Raw genomic sequence first — 16,567 nt, forward strand, 5'->3', positions numbered from 1 at the left:
ACTTATTTTCTGAGAGTAAAAAGACTGTAACAAAACTCATCTTGCTTTTACACTTTTCAGTAGAATCAGCGTGCACATGAAAAAAAAGGGCTATTGATAAAAATGCAGATTGCTGTAAAAAGGAACTAAAGACTATAAAAAAGAACTAAGAAAAATTAGGAAATTCATTTGCCAGGACAAAAGCTGAGCTAAAGGCATTGAATAGCAGGATTAATAATTCAGAAGAATAAGTGATTTGGAAGATAGAACAATAGAAATCACCCAATCTGGATGGCAGACAGCCAAAAGGAAAAAACAACAACAATAATAATATGAGACTTAAGGGATAATATAAAGCATGCCAATATATGCATAATAACTCCAGAAGGAGAAAAGGGGATTAAAAATGTATAGTAAGTCCCCTACATACAAACAAGTTTGGTTTCAAAGGCATGTTCACATGTCCAATTTGTACATAAATCCAATGAAGTTAGCCTAGGTACCCAGCTAACACAATTGGTTAATGATATATATCATTATATAACACAGATAATGATATATTTATAAGATTTTTCACATAATACATAAGAACCACAAACATTTTTAATCTTACAGTACCTTAAAAAGTACAGTACTACACTATGACAGCTGTCATACCTGGTCTGGCATCAAGTGAGGAGTCAAGAAGAGTTACTGACTGGAGGAGGGTGAGGGAGTTGGAGATAGTAGAGCTGAAGGATTGTCAGCTGCGGTTTCACTCATGCCTAACGTGGATGGCACAGGTTCTGGTTCCTTGCTGGTTTAAATTCTGTCTACCGTCTTAAAAAAATGATTCAGTGATGTCTGGGTAGTAGCTCTTTTCTCCTCATAATGGATGAAATGGTAGCACTGGATTGCACTCCTAAAGAGCCGCTGCGAGCTTCACGTGTTGTTCTACATTTGCGTCCTGTGTTTCAAACACTGACAGCGCCTCCTCAAATAAAGTGCACAGAAGCACAACCACTCGTAGAGGGTGCATCCATGTGACAGTGTACTCCAGACACGTGAACTAACTTATGTAATTGGATGTGCAAACTCACACATCCCTGATAGTTCCCAACTTGAAGGTTCATACGTAGGGGACTTACTGTATTTGAAGAGGTTGAAGAAATTATGACTAAAAATGTCCCAAATCTAAAGAAGGAAACATATCCAGATATAAGAAGCACAGAGGGTTTCAAACAAGATAAACACAAACAGACGTACGTCAAGACAAGTATGCATGCTGAGTTGCTTCAGTCATATCTGATGCTTAACAACCTTATGGACTGTAGCCTGCCAGCCTTCTCTGTCCATGGGAATTCTCCAGACAAGAATACTAGAGTGGGTTGCCATTTCCTACTGCAGGGGATCTTCCTGATCCAGGAATCAAACTTCTGTCTCATGTCTCCTGCATTGGTAACAGGATTCTTTACCACTAGTGCCCCATGGCAAAAGTTAAAGAGAAGAGTCTAGAAGCAGCAAAAAAAAAAAAGGAACCCCCCCATAAGGCTATCAGCTGATTGCTCTATAGAAACATTACAGGCCAGAAAACAGTGGTATGATATTCTCAAAGTCCTGAAAGAGAAAAATCTGCAACCTGGGATACTCTACCCAGCAAGATTATCATTTAGAATAAGAGAAAGAATTTCTAAGATAAGCAAAAACTAAAAAGAATACAGCAATATTAAACCTATCCTAAAGGAACTATTGAAAAACCATCTCTACATAGAAGGGAAGTAAGAGCTATAGGAAAGAGAACATTAGAATTGGAAAGTAAATCATTTAAATAAGCTAGTACACAGATTTTTAAAAATCAAAAAAGTTCTGTAAAAGTGATAACCACAATGAGTAGCAAAAGGATGAATATGAAGATGTGAAAGAAGACAACAAAATCATAAAATGTGGGGGAAAAGAGTAAGAAAATGTAGATTTTTTTTTTCCTAGAATGTGTTTGAGCCTATATGATTAGCAGTTAAAAGCAAGTAGATATAGGAAGGGGTTAACATACTAGAAAAACAGGGTAAACACCAATCAAAACCATACAATACATTCACAAAAAGCAAAATGAAGAGTGAAAGCATAATACAAAAGAAAATCATCAAATCACAAAAGGAAAAAAAAAATAGTATAAAACCAATAGGAAAACAAGGGTTAAAATGGCAAGATATGCAAAGCAATCAATTATTACCTTAAATGTCAATGGAGTAAGTAAATCCTTCAATTAAAAAACATAGTATGGCAGATTGAATTAAAAAAAAATCAAAGTCTATAAAACTGCCTAAAAGAAACCCACTCAGGGCAAAGAACACAGATAGACTGAAAGTGAGGGGATGGAAAGATTTCGTACAAACAGAACAAGAAAGTGGAGATCACAATAATTATATCAGAAAAAACAGACTTTAAAGCAAAGGCTATAAAGAAAAAGAAGAGCACTGTATAATGATACAAGGATCAATAAAAGAGGGTATTACACTCATCAGCCTAGATGCATCCAATATAGGGGCACCCAAAAACACAAAACAGACATAAAGGGAGAAACTGATGGGAATACAATAATAGTAGGAGACTTTAATACCCCACTCATATCAGTGGACAGATATTTGAGAACAAAAATAGTGCAACAGAGATTCTAAAGGATAGGACTCAATTGATATTTTCAGGACATTACATCCAGAAAAAGAGTACACATACTTCTCAAGTGCACATGAAACATTCTCTAGGATTAGCCATACCAGGGCACAAAAAAGTCTCAACAAATTTAAGAGGCTAGAAGTATTCAAGCATCTTTTCCGATCACAATGACATGCAACTAGAAACCACAGAAAAAGAAGCAAGCAAACAAGAAACAATTACATGCAGACTAAACTACATGCTACTTAAAAACCAACTAGTTAATGATGAAATCAAAGAAGAAATTAAAAAATACCTTGAGACAAATGACAAAGCAGAACCATACAAAATCTGTGGGCTGCATGAAAAGCAGTCTTGGAAATTCATAGCAATTCAGGCCCTGAAAAGAAGCAAGAAAATTTGCAAATACACAACCTAACATACTACCTAAAAGAATTAGAAAAAACCAAAAGTCAGCAGAAGGAAGGAAAGAGGGAAAATAAATAAAATAGTGATTAAAAAAAATAGAAAAAGTCAATAATACTAAGAGCTGTTTCTTTGAAAGCGTAAACAAAATTGACAAACCTCTGGCCAGGCTCACCAGGAAGCAAAGAGAGAAAACCCAAATAAACTAAGAAATGAAAGTGGAGAAATCACAACTGATACTGCAGAAAAAAATCACAAGAGAATACTATGAACAACTATACATCAACAGATTCAACTACTTAGAAGTAATGGGCAATTTCTAGAAACAAGAGCCCACCAATACCGCAAGGAGGACTTGAACAGACCAATCAGTAGAAGTGAAGTAAACTTGGTAATAAAACAAAAAACTTTTTACAAACAAAAGTCCAGGTTGAAATGACTTCACAGGTATATTCAAATATATATTTTAAAAAAAGAACTTATACCAGTTCTTCCCAAACTCTTCCAGAAGATTGACGAGGAGGGAACAAGACATTCTATGAAGAAACCAATCACCCTGATAGCAAAATCAGACAAACTCACTACCAAAAAAATTATAGGCAAGTATCTTTGGTGAATATAGATGCAAACATTCTCAGCAAACAAACAGAAACCCAAATCCAGCAACAAATAAAAAAAGTTCATGCACCATGACCAAGTTGAGTTCTTCCCAGAGTCAAAAGGATGGTTAAATATATGAAAATCAATCAATGTGATATGCCGCATCAACAAAAAGACAAAAACCACTTGATCATCTCAATAGATGCAGAAAAATCTGTGGTAAAATTTAACATCCATCATTCATGGTAAAACAAACAAACAAAAAAACCTTTACAAAAGTCAGTACAGAGGGAACATATCTCAACATAATAAAAGCTATTCATTAGAAACTCACAGCCATTATAATAGCCAGAAAAAGGTGAAAGCCTTCTTGCTAAAACATGGAACAAGGGAAGGATGCCCACTCTCACCACTTCTCTTCAGCATAGTATTAGAAATCCTAGCCCTAACAGTCCCAACAGGAGAAAGAAAGAAAAGGTATTCAAGTTGGTAGGGAAGAGATTTAAAACTGTTCATGTGCAGATGACGTGATACTATGATCTGTTCATGTGCAGATGACGTGATACTGTGTGTATAGAAAACCCTAAAGACTCCACTCAAAAACATCTAGAACTGATAAACTCAGCAAGGTAGCAGGATACAAGATTAACATAGGGAAATCGATTGCATTTCTTTAAACTAACAATGAAATAGAGAATGTAAACAATCCCATTTTAAAAAACACATCAAAAAATAAAATACTTTGGAATAAATCTCACCAAGGAGTTGGAAAACTTACATACTGAGAATTACATAATAAAGGAAACTGAAGATGATTGAAAGAAATGGAAAGCCATCCCATGCCCTTTAATATTGTTAAAATGGCCATACTAACCAAGGCAATCTACAGATTTAATGCAATCTCTATCAAATTACCCATGACATTTTTCACAGAATTAGAGCAAATAATCATAAATATATGGAACCATGAAAGACCCCAAATTGCCAAAGCAATCCTGAGGCTAAAGAACAAAGCAGGAGGCATAACCCTCCCAGACTTCAGACAATGCTACAAAGCTGCAGTAATCCAAACAGCATGGTACTGGCACAAAAACAGACCAGTGGGACAGAATAGAGAACCCCAAAATAAACCTGCACACCTATGGAAAATTAATCTTCAACAAAGGAGGCAAAAATGTCAAATGGGGAAAAGATGGTCTCTTCAGCAAGCAGTGTGGAAAAGTTGGACAGCTGCATGTAAATCAATGAAGTTAGAACACCCCCTCACACCATGCCTGCACAGTCACTAAGTCATGTCCAACTTTTTGCAGCCCCATAGATTGTGACCTACCAGGCTCCTCTGTCCATGGCAAGAATAACAGAGTGGGTTGCCACTTCCTCCTCCAGGGGGGTCTTCCTGACCCAGGGATTGAACCCACATCTCTTGTGTCTCCTGAGTTGTCAGACAGGTTCTTTACCACTGAGCCACCTGAGAAGCCGACCATACACAAAAATAAACTCAAAATGGCTTAAAGGCTTAAACATAAGACATGATACCATAAAACTCCCTGAAGAAAACACAGGCAAAACATTCTTGAACTTAAATCATACTAATGTTTTCTTAGGTCAGTCTCCCAAGGCAATAGAAATAAAAGCAAAAATAAATAAGTGGGACCAAATCAAACTTACAAACTTTTCACAGTGAAGGAAATCACAAACAGATGAAAAGACAACCTATGGGCTGGGAGAAAATACTTCCAAATGATGCAACCAACAAGGACCTAATTTCCAAAATATACAAACGGCTCATACAATTCAAAACCAAAAAACAACCTCGTTGAAAAATGGGCAAAAAGACCTAAGTAGACATTTCTCCAGAAAAGAAATACAAATAGTCAAAATACACGTGAATGGTCACTATCGTTAATAGAGAAATGCAAATCAAAACTATGGTGAGGTATCACCTCACATCAGTCAGAATGGCTATCATTAAGAAATCTACAAACAATAAATGCTGGAGAGGATGTGAAGAAAAGGCAACCTTCCTACACTGTTGGTGAAAATGTAAATTGTAGCCACTATGGAAAATAGTATGAAGTTTCCTCAGAAAACCAAAAATAGAGTTGCCATAGGATCCAGCAATGCCACTCCTGGGCATATATCCAGACAAAACTATAATTCGAAAAGATAAATGCATGCTCAATGTTTACAACAGCACTAATTACAAAAACCAAAGTGTGGAAACAGCCTACATGCCCATTGACAGGGGAGTGAACAGAGAAGACATGGTGCACACATACAGTGTAATAGTTCAGTTCAGTGGCTGGGTCGTGTCCCACTCTGCACGCCAGCCTTCCCTATCCATCACCAGTTCCCGGGGCCTACTCAAACTCATGTTCATGAGTTGGTGATGCCATCCAACCATCTCATCCTCTCTTGTCCCCTTCTCCTGCCCTCAATCTTTCCCAGCATCAGGGTGTTTTCCAATGAGTCAGTTCTTCCCATCACATGGCCAAAGTATTGGAGTTTCAGCATCAGCATCAGTCCTTCCAATGAATATTCAGGACTGATTTCCTTCAGGATGGACTGGTTGGATCTTCTTGCAGTCCAAGGGACTCTCAACAGTCTTCTCCAACACCACAGTTCAAAAGCATCAGTTCTTCAGCACTCAGCTTTCTTTATAGTCCAACTCTCTCATCCATACATGGCTACTGGAAAAACCATAGCTTTGACTAGATGGACCTTTGTTGGCAAAGTAATGTCTCTGCTTTTTAACATGATGTCTAGGTTGGTCATGGCTTTGCTTTCAAGGAGTCTTTTAATTTTATAGCTGCAGTCACCAACTGCAATGATTTTGGAGCCCAGAAAAATAAAGTCTCACCATTTCCATTGTTTCCCAGTCTGTTTGCCATGAAGTGATGGGACCAGATGCCATGATCTTAGTTTTCTGAATGCTGAGTTTTAGGCAAACAATTTTATTCTCCTCTTTAATTTTCATCAAGAGGCTCTTTAGTTCTTTGCTTTCTGCCCTAAGGGTGGTGTCATCTGCATATCTGAAGTTATTGATATTTCTCCTGGCAATCTAGATTCCAACCTGTGTTTCATCCAGCCCAGCGTTTCTCATAATATACTCTGCATATAAGTTAAATAAGCAGGGTGACAATATACAGCCTTGACATACTCCTTTTCCTATTTGGAACCAATCTGTTTTTCCATGTCCAGTTCTAACTGTTGCTTCCTGACCTGTATACACATTTCTCAGGAGATAGGTAAGGTGGTCTGGTATTCCCATCTCTTTCAGAATTCTCCACAACTTGTGATCCACACAGTCAAAGGCTTTTGCATAGTCAATAAAGCAGAAGTAGGTGTTTTTTCCTGGAACTCTCTTGCTTTTCCAATGATCCAGCAGATATTGGGAATTTGATCTCTGGTTCCTCTGCCTTTTCTAAAACCAGCTTTAACATCTGGAAGTTCACGGTTCATATATTGTTGAAGCCTATTCTTGGAGAATTTTGAGCATTACTTTACTAGCATGTGAGATGAGTGCAATTGTGTGGTAGTTTGAGCATTCTTTGGCATTGTCTTTCTTTGGGATTGGAATGAAATTTGACCTTTTCCAGTCCTGTGGCCACTGCTGAGGTTTCCAAATTTGCTGGCATATTGAATGCAGCACTTTCACAGTATCATCATTTAGGATTTGAAATAGATCAACTGGAATTCCATCACCTCCACTAGCTTTGTTCGTAGTGATGCTTCCTAAGGCCCACTTGACTTCACATTCCAGGATGTCTGGCTCCAGGTGAGTGATCACACAATCGTGATTATCTGGGTCATGAAGATCTTTTTTGTACAGTTCTTCTGTGTATTCTTGCCACCTCTTCTTAATATCTTCTGCTTCTGTTAGGTCCACACATTTCTGTCCTTTATTGAGCCCATCTTTGCATGAAATGTTCCCTTGGTATCTGTAATTTTCTTGGAGAGATCTCCAGTCTTTCCCATTCTGTTGTTTTCCTCTATTTCTTTGCACTGATCACCGAGGAAGGCTTTCTTCTCTCTCCTTGCTATTCTTTGGAACTCTGCATTCAAATGGGTATATCTTTCCTTTTCTCCTTTGCTTTTCGCTTCTCTTCTTTTCACAGCTATTTGTAAGCCCTCCTCAGAGAGCCATTTTGCTCTTTTGCATTTCTTTTTCTTGGAGATGGTCTTGCTCCCTGTCTCCTGTACTATGTCATGAACCTCTGTCCATAGTTTTTCAGGCACTCTTATCAGAACTAGTCCCTTAAATCTATTTGTCACTTCCACTGTATCATTGTAAGGGATTTGATTTAGGTCATACCTGAATGATCTAGTGGTTTTCCCTACTTTCTTCAATTTAAGTGTGAATTTGGCAATAAGGGATTCATGATCTGAGCCACAGTCAGCTCCCGGTCTCATTTTTGCTGACTGTATAGAGCTTATCCATCTTTGGCTGCAAAGAATATAATCAATCTGATTTTGGCTGTGTGGCGCTGGAACAGCCAAGAGGAGACATCCCATGTCCAAGGTCAGGAGTGGTGGCCGAGAGCAGATACCCCACGTCCAAGGTCAGGAGCGGCGGCTGTGCTTTGCTGGACCAGCCATGTGGAGATACCCCACATCCAAGGTCAGAGAAACCCCAGTAAGACGGTAGGCGCTGGAGCAGCTGTGAGGAGATACCCCACATCCAAGGGCAAAGGAGAAGCCCCAGCAAGACGGTAGGAGAGGTGAATTCACATTTAGAATCAAACCCCGTTCCCACCAGAGATGCTGAGAGGGCTCAAACAAACCTTCTGCACACCAGGACCCACGGACCCCATAGAGACTGAGACAGAACTGTGTTTGAGCGTCTCCTGTAGGGGTTTGGGTCGGCGGTGGTCTGCTGCAGGGACAGGGGCTCTGGGTGCAGCAGACTTGGGTTAGGTATAAGCCCTCTTGGAGGAGGTCACCATTAACCCCACCCTAGAGCTGCCAGAACTTACACAGGACTGGGAAATAGACTCTCGGAGGGCACAACAGAACCTTGTGCACCAGGACCCAGGAGAAGGGAGCAGTGACCCCACAAGAGACTGTCCTGGACTTGCCTGTGGGGGTCTGGGAGTCTCCGGCAGAGGTGTAGGTTGGCGGCGGCCTGCTGCAGGGCTGGGGACACTGAGTGGAGCAGTGCATGCCTGGGACCTTTTGAGGGAGGTCACCATTATCTTCATTACCTTCACCATAGTTTGGCCCAGGTAAATAGCGGGGAACACAGCTCCATCCATCAACATAAAATTGTATTAAAGACACTGAGCATGGCCCTGCCCGTCAGAACAAGACCCAGTTTTCCCCTCAGTCAGTCTGTCCTATCAGGAAGCTTCCTTAAGCCTCTTGTCCTTCTCCATCAGAGGGCAGACAGACTGAAAACCACAGTCACATGCTCACAAGCCCGAGCTTATGAGGCAGATGACTGGAGCTTGCTGGAAATCCAGCCATGATGCAGGAGATGATGCAGAAGCAGGACCGGGCTCTAAGCAATCTGGAGAGCATCCCTGGCGGGTGTAATGCCTTCTGCCACATGCACATGGACATCAAAGAGCCCGTGTTTACAGCTGCCCAGAAACAGTTTGGCAAAATCCCTCTTCTTTCCTGGCTGGGAACTCGGACAGCTCATCCTCCCAGCCTCTGCAGACTGAGAAACAAGAGCTGCTCCCTAACCCCTGGAGCACCTCAACCCCCACCTCCCAGGCCCCTGGGTCTGGTGGGGAGGTCACTGGGTGACTGGGGACCATCCAGGTACACCCAGCAGTCTCCAACCCCTTTGGGATCAATGCAGCTAGCCTGGCAGAAAGCAAAGGGCTAAAGAACCTCTTGATGACAGTGAAAGAGGAGAGTGGAAAAGTTGGCTTAATACTTGACATTCAGAAAACTAAGATCATGGCATCCAGTCCCATCACTAAATGGCAAATAGATGGGGAAACAATGGAAACAGTGACAGACTATATTTTTGGGGGGCTCCAAAATCATTGCAGATGGTGACTGCAGCCGTGATAAAAGACGCTTGCTCCTTGAAAGAAAAGTTATGACCAACCTAGATAGCATATTAAAAATCAGAGATATTACTTTGCTAACAAACGTCTGTCTAGTCAAAGGTATAGTTTTTCCAGTGATCATGTATGGATGTGAGAGTTGGACTATAAAGAAAGCTGAGTACCAAAGAATTGATGCTTTTGAACTGTGGTGTTGGAGAAGACTCTTGAGAGTCCCTTGGACAGCAAGGAGATCCAACCAGTCCATCTTAAAGGAAATCAGTCCTGAATATTCATTGGAAGGACTGATGCTGAAGCTGAAACTCCAATACTTTGGCCACCTGATGAGAAGAACTGACTCATTTGAAAAGACCCTGATGCTGGGAAAGATTGAAGGCAGGAGGAGAAGGGTATGACAGAGGATGAGATAGTTGGATGGCATCACCTATTCAATGTACATTAGTTTGAGTAAGCTCCAGGAGTTGATGGACTGGGAAGCCTGGCGTGCTGTAGTCCATGAGGTCACAGATTTGGACATGACTGAGCAATTGAACTGAACTGAGCCTGGAATCAGAGATGTTTAACAGCCTGGAAATGCGGGCCCTTCGCCAGCAGATCTCTGAGGACCCCCAACTGATGCAGAATATGATCTCAGCCCCCTACGTGTGCAGCATGATGAAAACGCTTGCTCAGAACCCTGACTGGTGAATGTGCCACTCTTCACAGGGAACACCTAGCTTCAGGAGCAGCTCTGCCTGCAGCTCCCAGTCTTCCTGCAGCAGCTGCAGAATCCAGAGTCGCTCTCCAGTCTGACCAATCCCCGAGCCTTGCAGGCACTGCTGCACATCCAGCAGGGACTTCAGACCTTGCAGACTGAAGCCCCCAGGCTGGTACCCAGCCTTGGCTCTTCTGGGATGGCCTGGACCTCAGCATCCTTGGCAGGTAGCAACACAGGATCTGTGCCCAAGGTGCCCACCTCCTCTCCAGCCCTGCCAGTCACATCCCTCCAACAGGTGCCTCCAGTGCTCAGCAGCAGCTCATGCAGCAAATGATCCGGCTTTTGGCCTGGAAGTGGAAGTTCACAGATGCAAACTCAAGAAGTGAGAATTCAGCAGCAGCTGGAGCAGCTCAACTCCATGGGCTTCATGAAAGGCCAGACTGCAGGCCCTGATTGCCACAGGAGGGGACATCAAAGCAGATATCAAGAGACTCCTGGGTTCTCAGGTCTCGTAACCTCTCAGCCCTGGTCCTCCTGCCTCTCCCTTCCCTCGATGCCAGCATTTGGTTCCTCAACCAGGCCCTCTGTGGGTCATCCCTTCTGTTATGTCTTTATCCCTTGTCCTCTCCAGACAGCAGGGTGACTTTAGAGGTGTGAGCCCCAGCCCCATACCTCTCAGAATTCTGGTTTTACTTCTCCACCTCTTATAGAACCTTCTCTCCTGGCCCTGCTTGCAGCAGAACTATTTAAACTGTTTGTGCAGTTTTTATTGATTGGCGCCACCTCCTTGCCCCACAACCATCTTTTTGCAACCTTCAGACTTCTCAGTAGCAGTGCAGAGTTGAAGGAGAAACCCATTCTCTGGTTTATTGGAACAGGGTCTTCCATCTCTACCGCTAGGGTTTTGCTTGTCTCCTGTTTAGTTTTGGTAAGTCTTCCTTATTTTGCTTCCCCATCCCCTCCCACATCTGGCCCACCCAATACTAGACTTCCACACTCTGCAGGTGGGGCAGGTGAGGCAGGCTGTGCTTTTCCTCCTCACTCCCTGTCCTCACTTTCACAGGGTTTACTGGGACTTGCAGGGGAAGGAAGATGCCTGTTCTCTCTGTCTGAAGGGAGAGGCGAGACAGCACTCTGGAGCAGACGTTAACAAGCCCTGGACCAGCCCGGTGAGGGGAGGAGGGAATGAGACTTTCTGGAGGAAGGGAATGGGGGAAACAGCCTGAGTTGAGGACTTGGAATTGACAGGGAATGGAAACACTAATGGTTCTTTTAGGCCAGAGAGTCCAGGCTCTGGCCTGGTAAAGGAGACTTAGAGGTGTTAATGGAGTTTGAGTTGAAGAAAAGGGTTCAGTGGAGCTAAACAGTATGGCTCACAGGGGATTATATTGGTTCTGTTTCCTCAAACATACATGCTTCAATACATACACACACATTTCCATGAACCCAGGACCTGCCCACATCTCCAAGTACCACTGATTTAATCCCTGCTGGAAAGATATGAAGAGGATTGGAGTCTGTCTCTGCAGTGGCTGTGTGTGTGTGGGGGGAGTGCCATGCATGCACACATGTGCATGTGAGTTGAGTGGGCGGGGGGATACCTTGTTGATTTCTGGTTTAGAGTTTTCTCCCACCAGACAGAAGTACACAGAGGGCCAGTCTAGGTCAGGAATACATACAGCCTAGGGAGCTCAGTCTCTGGGCCTCTGGGTGCCAGGTACCCAAGGATAGTGTGGGTACCCCTTCTGAAGCTGCCAGAGCTGTGACTGGCACCCTTTTAACTCCTCCCCTCATTGCTATTTGGGAATAGTGGAGGAGGAGTCTTTCTGTTTAGAAGCCCTGGCCTTTGGCATCTTGGCTTCTGCCCTTGAGCTTTTGCTGTTTCCCTCTAGGCCAGAAGGTTGTATCTGAGGATGGAAAGGAGAGTGCTGCAATGATGCTCTTGATCTGGAATTGGACTTTACTCTAGGGGCACACAGAGAAGGCTCAGATCGCCTCCTCTCTCTGCTTCTTAGTCTGCTTGGGGTACCCATTACTGAGAACATGGAGGCAATATTGAATTTTCTCCAAGTGGGAAAAGGTCCCAAGGAATCCAGCGAGGATGTCTGTGTGGTTTTCCCTCCCTACCTCCCCCAACTCCCACACTGGCCTTTGTAAATAAATAGTGTGATCTTTGTTGTGAAAAAAAGAAAAGAATGAAACAATAGCAAAGATCAATAAAAATAAGGCCTGGTTCTTTGAGAAGATAAAAAAAAATTGAAAAATCATTAGCCAGACTCATCAAGAAGAAAAGGGAGAAACTCAAATCAATAAAATTAGAAATGAAAAAGGAGAAATTGCAACAGGCAACACAGAAATACAAAGGCTTATAAGGGACTACTACAAACAACTATATGCCAATAAAATGGACAACCTGGAATAAATGGACAAATTCTTAGAAAATTATAACCTTCCAAGACTGAACCAGGACAAAAGAGAAAATATTAAGAGATCAATCACAAGCACAGAAATAAAAATTTTAATAAAAAATCTTCCTATAACACAACAAAAAAAAACCCCCACAGGGACACAGATGAATTCTACCAAAGTTTAAGAAGAGCTGGCACCTATCCTGCTCAAATTCTTGACTCTGGAAGAGTCTTACAGACTAAGGAAAACTCCTTAACTCATACCACAACCAGAAAAAGAAAATTACAGGCCAATATCACTGATGTACCTTGATCCAAAAATCCTCAACAAAATTCTAGCAAACAGAATGCAATAACACATCAAAAGGATCATACATCATGATCAAATGGGCTTTATTCCAACATGCAAGCATTCCTCAATATATGTAAATCAATCAATGTGTTTACACCATATTAACAAATTGAAAGCTGAAACCCATATGATCATCTCAATAGATGCACAGAAAGATTTTGACAAAATTCAACACCCGTTTATAATAAAACCTCTGCAGAAAGTAGACATGAAAGGAACCTACCTCAACATAATAAAGGACATCTATGACAAACCCACAGCAAACATTATTCTCAATGGTGAAAAGCTGAAAGCATTTTCTCTGAGGTCAGGAATAAGACAAGGGTGTTCACTCTTGCCACTATTATTCAATATAATTTTGGAAGTCCTGGCCACATCAGAGAAGAAAAAGAAAAGAAATCCAGATTGGAAAAGAAGAAGTAAAACTCTCACTGTGTGCAGGTAACAACACTATGCATAGAAAACCCTAAAGATACCACCAGCAAATTACTAGAGCTAATCAAAGAGTATAGTAAAGTCACAGAATATAAAATTAATACACAGAAATCCCTTGCTTTCCTATACACTAACAGTGAAAATCAGAAAGAGAAATTAAGGAAACAATGCTATTGACCCCTGCAACAGAAAGAATAAAATAATTAGGAAGAAACCCACCAAAAGGGGAAAAGACCTGTCTGCAGAAAACTATAAGACACTGATAAAAGAAATCAAAGATGATCCAGCTAGAGAGATGTATCATATTCTCGGATTGGAAGAATCAATATTGTGAAAATGACTATATTACCCAAAACAATCTACAGATTCAATGAAATCCTTATTAAACTGTCAATGGTATTTTTCACAGAACTTGAACAAAAAAATTCACAATTTGTATGGAAACACAAGAGACTCTGAATAGCCAAAGCAATCTTGAGAAAGAAAAATGGAGCTGGAGGAATCAACCTTCCTAACTTTAGACTATACTACAAAGCTACAGTCATCAAGATTGTGTGGAACTAGCACAGAAACAGAAATGTAGACCAATGGAACAAGATAGGAGCCCCAGAGATAAACACATGCACTTATAGGCAGCTTATCTTTGACAAACGAGGTAAGAATATACATTGAAGAAAAGTCAGTCTCTTCAATAAGTAGCACTTGGAAAACTGGACAGCTTTGTGTAAAAGAATGAAATTAGAACACTTCCTAACACCATACACAAAAATAAAGTCAAAATGGATTAAACACTTCAGTGTAAGGCCAGAAACTATAAAGCTCTTAGAGGAGAACATAAGCAATGTATTCTTTGACGTAAATCATAGCAAGATCCTCTTTGACCCACTTCCTGGAGTAATGGAAATAAAAGCAAAAATAAACAAATGTGACCTAATTAACTTACAAGCTTTTGCATAGCAAAGGAAAGAATAAACAAGATAAAAGACAACTCTCAGAATGAGAGAAAATAACTTCAAATGAAACAACTGACAAAGCATTAATCTCCAAAATCCGTAAGCAGCTCATACAGCTCAATATCAGAAAGAAAAAAGAAAACTGCCCAATCAAAAAATGGGCAGAGGACCTAAACAGACATTTCTCCAAAGAAGACATACAGATGGCCAATGAACACTTGAAGAGATACTCAACATCACTAATCATTAGAGAAATGCAAATCAAAATTGTGGTGAGGTATCATCTCATACCAGTCGAAATGGTCGTCATCAAAAAACCTACAGCCAATAAATGCTGGAGAGGATGTGGAGAAAAGGGAATTTTTCTGCACTGTTGATAGGAATGTAAACTGTTACAGCCATAAGGAGAACAGTATGGAAATTCTTTAAAAAAAAAACTAGTGATAAATATGCTATATGACCCAGCAATCCCACAACTGGGCAGGTACCCTGAGAAAGCCAGAATTCTAAAAGAAAGATGTACCCAAATGTTCATTGCAGGACTATTTACAATAGCCAGGACATGGAAGCAACCTAGATGTCCATCTGTACATGAATGGATAAAGCAAATGTAGTACATATATACAATGAAATATTACTCAGCCATAAAAAAGAATGAATTTGAATCATTCTTGTGAGCGGATGAACCTAGAACCTGTTATAGAGTGTGAAGTAAGTGAAAAAGAGAAAAACAAATATCATATATTAATGCATATATGAGGGCTTCCCAGGTGGTGCTAGTGGCAAAGAACCCACCTTTGGCAAAGAACCCAACATGCCAGTGCAGGAGACATAGTGCGGGTTCAATCCCTGGGTCAGGAAGATTCCCTGGAGGAGGGTACGGCAACCCACTCCAGTACTCTTGCCTGGGAAATCCCATGGACAGAGGAACCTGGCAGGTTGCAGTCCATGGGGTCACACAGAGTCAGACACAACTGAAGTGACTTAGCTTGCAAGCATGAACATGTATATATGGAATTTGGAAAAATGGTATTGATGAAACTATTTGCGGGGAAGGAATGGAGACACAGATGTAGAGAATGAATTTGTGGATGCAGTTGGGGAAGGAGTGCATGGGACGAATGGAGAAAACAGCATCAACATGTATACACTGTTATGTGGAAAATAGATAGCTGGTGAGCAGTTGCTATATAACACAAGGAGCCAAGCCTGACGCTCTCTGATGATGGAGAGGGGTGGGGTAAGGGGAGGCTCAAGAGGCTCAAGAGGGAGAGGCTATGTGTTTAGTTATGGTTGATTCACATTGTTGTATAGAAGAAGCCCACACAGCTCTGTAAAGCAATTTTCCCCAGTTTAAATTAAAAAAATATACTACTAAAAAAGAGAAACAGTATGTATCTCATGAACAGTATGAAAAGACAAAAGATATGACCCTGGAAGATGAGCCCTCCAGGTCAAAATGTGTCCAATATGCCACTGGGAAATAGCAGAGGGCAATTACTAGTAGCTCCACAAAGAATCAAACAGCCGGGCCGAAGTAGAAGTGATGCTCAGTTGTGGATGTTTCGGATGGTGAAGATGAAGTCTGATACTGTAAAGAACAACATTGCATAGCAATATTGCATATTAGGTTCATGAATCAAGGTAAATTGTACATGGTCAAGCAGAGAAGAATACAGCCACCCCACATCTGTTTGTTTCTTCCTCTTAAGCCTATCCAACAGAAGACACTTTGGAGGTGTTGTAATTTAAACCTCTAACTCAATACCATAAATATTTTTTTATCTTGTGGGCCCTACAGTCTCTGTTGCAGTTACTCAGCTCTGTTATTTTCATGCGAAAGCAACCACAGACAACGTATGAACAAATAGGTGTTGCTAGCTTTGGTCTGAAATGGGCCAAATATGACCTGAGAACCCCAGATCTGTGTCAAACCCAGTGCCTGCTTCAGGCTGAAGCTGCAGGACCAGCAGGCAGGCCAGAGCCACAGCAGACCAGAATGTGTTTCTGTCTGCTGTCTGTACTGTGCCTGGGGGTGGTAGGTCATTCTGATTGTTATAGTCCCA

The 16,567-nt window shown here is 41.4% G+C and overlaps 1 protein-coding gene and 1 pseudogene across 1 annotated transcript in view; both read left to right on the forward strand.

The window, feature by feature from the left end:
• PRIM2 (DNA primase subunit 2) overlaps positions 1–16,567 on the forward strand; it is a 393,899-nt gene that overhangs the window by 312,265 nt on the left and 65,067 nt on the right. The gene's annotated exons all lie outside the window — the stretch shown is intronic.
• Positions 9,838–13,772, forward strand: LOC110150588 (ubiquilin-4 pseudogene; annotated as a pseudogene).

The sequence above is a fragment of the Odocoileus virginianus genome, chromosome 27, assembly GCF_023699985.2.
Source record: "Odocoileus virginianus isolate 20LAN1187 ecotype Illinois chromosome 27, Ovbor_1.2, whole genome shotgun sequence".
Classification (NCBI taxonomy): Eukaryota; Metazoa; Chordata; class Mammalia; order Artiodactyla; family Cervidae; genus Odocoileus; species Odocoileus virginianus.